This window comes from Triticum dicoccoides, chromosome 6B (genome assembly GCF_002162155.2).
Source record: "Triticum dicoccoides isolate Atlit2015 ecotype Zavitan chromosome 6B, WEW_v2.0, whole genome shotgun sequence".
Classification (NCBI taxonomy): domain Eukaryota; kingdom Viridiplantae; phylum Streptophyta; class Magnoliopsida; order Poales; family Poaceae; genus Triticum; species Triticum dicoccoides.
This window is the reverse complement of record NC_041391.1, coordinates 69213043-69217595: the sequence shown is the minus strand read 5'-3', so window position 1 is coordinate 69217595 and position 4553 is coordinate 69213043.

The following is a 4553-nucleotide window of genomic DNA, read 5'->3' as shown; positions in this document are numbered from 1 at the left end:
CGAGATACTGTTCATCTCCACCGTCGACCTCCTCCAGCCTCCACGGGCTACCGTCGACCTCCTCCAGCCTCCACGGGCTCCTGTTCATCCAGCCTCCACCGCGCGCTACTCCACCGGCTACTGTTCAACCACTCCTCCACGGGCACCCCTCCATCGTCTACTATTCATCCAGCCCTCCACACCACGGTGTCCTGTTCAACCACCCCTCCACGGCCACCCCTCCACCGTCTACTGTTCATCCAGCCCTCCACACCACGGGTTCCTGTTCATCCAGAGGCAACGCAACCGCTCATTGTTCATCCAAACCCCCCCGCAACGCTCACTATTCATCCAATCGATCGGCTTTAGTTAGCAGCAGTAGTGAAGGAATCGCTCCATCGGGTTCAGTTAACAGCCATCAATCGATCACTCGGGTTCAGTAACACGTAGCCTGCAGTGCAATCGCTCGGGTTCAGTTAGAGCCCAACGCCTCGCTCGGCTTCAGTTAGAGCCAACGCCTCCCACACACGCACGTACGTACGAGAGAAACGCGCATCACTCCGCCCCCGACCTCCCACCGTAACCGGCAACTCCCCGAAATTTTCCTCCCCCTCGCTTCTACCATGGTTTTTTCCGTCATGCACGGCCCAAAGAATGTCATGCAGCTGCGTCTCCGACCCGCCCATGACGAAAAGCCCATTTTCTGTCATGATTTTTTGTCATAGAAGTAGGAGCCCACCACATCTATGATGATACCGGGTTTTGTCACAATTATCGTCATAGAAGTGTCATATGTATGACAGAAAAAAAATTCGTTCGGCCCAAAATGTCACGGATGTGTCATTTTTTTGTAGTGCACCCCGAGTATGTTGATTTCAATAGTGATGAAGATGACTTGCTAGGTGATGATGATTTACTTGTTGACAACTCTAGTGATGAATACTATGATGAAACGTCAATTAATCATGCTAATCAAGATAAAACAAATGAAAATGATAAGGAGAAGATTGAGCTTCTAACTAAAGAACTAAACACTCTTAAGTTAGCTCATGAAACTATCTTAGAAGATCATCGAGAACTTTTAAGGACTCATGAGAAGTTACGCTTTGAAAAGCTCAACCTTGAGCAAGAGCATGAGTTCTTAAAGGCAATCAATGATGATCTCCGTAAGAAAAGTTCTTCTTACATTGCCAAGTGTTTACTCTTATCTAATTACATGCCTCAAGTCAAGTCCATTAACAAGAACAAGAAGGATTCTTCCTCTAGTAGTAACAATAATCATGATAAATCCAATGTTGTTGCTTCTAGTAGTTCTCTTGATTCCACTAATGATTCTCTTAGCCAAGTTACACTTGAGCAAGAAAATAGCTTATTGAAGGGAATTATAGAGAAAGGTGTTTACAAGAGCCTTGCCGGGAGTAAGCAATTTGAGGAAATTGTACGCACCGGAAGAACCAAGGTGTTGGTTTTGAACGAAAGTTCAATGCCAATGGAGTTGAGTGGGAAGAAGATCAATATCCCAAGACGAAGTTTGTTCCTCAACAAGAGAAGTATGATCCTACTTCCTTCAAGGGAACACAAGCTCAAGATGATCTTCCACCACAAGACCACAAGCAAAAAAGGCAAGGATAAGATTCAAGAGGAGATTGATGCATTTGAAGAAGCTCCTAAGGCCTTGGTCAAGTGGGTTCCCAAGACTACGTCAAGTTCTACTTCATCAAGTACAACTACAACTCCAAGGATTCCCATCAAGATGATGTGGATCCCGAAGAAGAAGAACTGGAGAGTTCTTGAGGGTGACTCCGCCAACATATTTCACTCATATCATTTTGGCAACAACAAGTGTAATCAACTTCCACATCTTGCACTAGTTAAAGGAGTCACAAACCCTCTTGTTGGTAAGACAAGGGACAAGGTAACCTAATGCTTTCATAGACATCATCTTGTGTATGCATCACTCTATGTCTATGGATATCCTTGTTTGTTCCTTGTGGGACTAATCCGTGTAGGTATTGAAAGTGCAACTCACTCCAAGGGATTGCTCCAAATGATCTACATCAACATTGAGCATCCACATCTTCAACACCTAAATGAAGTCATCATCGACAAAACCCAAGGTTAGTTTATCCCTCTAAGGGGGGATCTCACATCTAGGGGGATCTTAACTCTAAGAATTGAGTCAAAGCAACTCTAATGGTGTGAACACATCAATGCATTATGTAAAAGTGGTAATCCCACTTGAGCTTAAACAATGAGTATGACCTATGATCAAATGTTCTCATTTGACTCCTAAGTCAATATACTCATATATAGATGACCTAGTCATCGCCAATTGTTTGATGGATGCTAGAATTGGTTGTGCATGCTTTGCCACATATTTCATTTGCCATTTTATTGTGTGAGCATGTTGGTTGCATACTTTACTCATTCGAGGACATCCACTTGTTGCTTTGATTGTTTGGGTTCTTTTCTTTTTGCCAAGTGGATGGACAAGAAGGCCTAAGAACCTTCTCTAGCTATCTATGCTTTTCTTGTCTCAAACTCTATTCATGCTACATCACAAAGTTTGATCAAGTCAGATTTGAACCACTCTGTGTGAGGAGCACTCGGAGTCCCCGATTCGTCATAGACTTAACCTTCCTAAACTTCTTTGTGCGTTTCAGTCTGACCGATTCTTCCATTTCGGTCATATCGAGATCACTAAGTCGATCTAGGTTTTCAATCTCGGTGCAACCGATTTGAACATTTCGGTCACACCGAGTTGCTGTAACTGTCAACAGTTATGCATCTCGGTGCCACCGAGTTGTTCCACTCGGTCACACCAACAGGGTCGGGCTATATATACTCACGGGCAAAAATTTGGAAACTTTCTCCAAACCCCTTCGCCCACGCATAGCTCGCTCTGCCTCCAGGGTCTCCGGATCGTCCTCCTCGTCGACAGCCGCCTCTAGTCGCTGGTCTCCGCCGCCGTCAACGGAATTCACCCCCGCCGTTGCCGCTGTAGCGAGTTCATCGCCAAGCTAGGGTACGCACTCGATCATAGTGCTATCCCCGTCCGATTCCTAGCACATTGTGTTCATCATGATTCTTGCCACGTTTGAAACGACTCTATCCAGTCAAAACAATCCTTAGATTAGAAGTGAATTGAAAATTTAGGGTTAGGTTTCCGCCGAAACCATCTCGGACCCACCGAGTTATAGAACTCGGTTCCACCGATTTGGCGAATGCCATTGCACAAGTGATTCTCGGTCTGACCGAGAATTGGAAATCGGTGTGACCGAGTTCAGGACTTTGTGAAACCCTAGCAGTCTCGGTTCCACCGAACTGTGACTCGGTCTGACCGAGTTCACTAGTTTAGGTTCCAAAAGCTGCTTCGGTATCACCGAGTTTGCAAATCGGTTGATCCGAACTGCTTTTTGTGGAAAACTAAAACTAAGTTTTTGAATCATTCTTTTGCAAAAACCTCTGTATTTTGTGATGCTCATCCACTCTATCTCATCTACATCTATTCACAGTGTCAGCAGTCAGTGTTTGCAACATGTCTGATCAAAGTGACAGCCAGAACAGGGAAGAGGGGAAGGTTCAGATGAGTGAGGGCACTAGTCCCTCTAGTACCTCTGATGAGGACAGCAGGAGCACCCCAAGCAACTTGCCTAAAGCTGCCACCAGGGCCAGAAAGAAGAAAACCTCATAATCTGAGGATGAAGATTATGTGGCAGTTGAGGATGAGGCCACTTCCAAGAAGAAGGTGGTCAAGAAAGAATATGGTTCAGCTGCAACCACTAAGCCAGTAGTGCAGAAGAAGGCACCTGCAAGAAGGATTCCCACTTCCAAACCCAGGAAAGTTGCCACTGGAGAAACCATGAAGTTTACTATTGAGTCAGAAGATGAAGCTGCTAGTCAAGACAAAAATAAGAAGAGAGTCAGAACCACTACTGCCAAAGTTCTTGGCAATCCCTCTATGAGGAGAGACTCTAAGGAAGAGGAAGAAGAGGTTGCTGCACCAGCACCCAAGGCTCAGAAGCTTATGGGTAATGCTATTAGGTCAGGGGCTGCATCATCAAAGCCAAAGAAGCACCCAAAGCTGCCTCCAAGCCCAAGATTGCACCAAAAAGGAATACCAGGAACATATCTGCTACTGAGAAGAACAAGGCCCCAGTGCCTGAGACTGTTGCTGAAGAAGAAGAAGATGAAGAGCATGTTCTGAGAAAGTTGAAGCCAAAGATTCCTGACCACAATGATGCTCATCCTGTGGCTAAGAACATGAAGCTGAGGAAGGATGCGGGCCTCAGACAGTGGAGGTTGTATGATCCCTATGCTATCAGGAGAAGGACTGTTGTTGACTACAGGTTCCATACTAAGGAACAACAGGATTTCTATGAGACAATTTTGTTGGACAAGAAGCCTATAGGTTGTGACATGAGGTGGGTCGACTGGACCTACATGAAGGAAAATGAGGAACACTATCCTGGAGTGTATGACAGTTTCAGTGCTTGTGGAATTGCAGACTTTGTTGGGAAGAAGCTCACAAAGTGGAATGATGAGCTCATTATGCAATTCTACTCCACAGCATA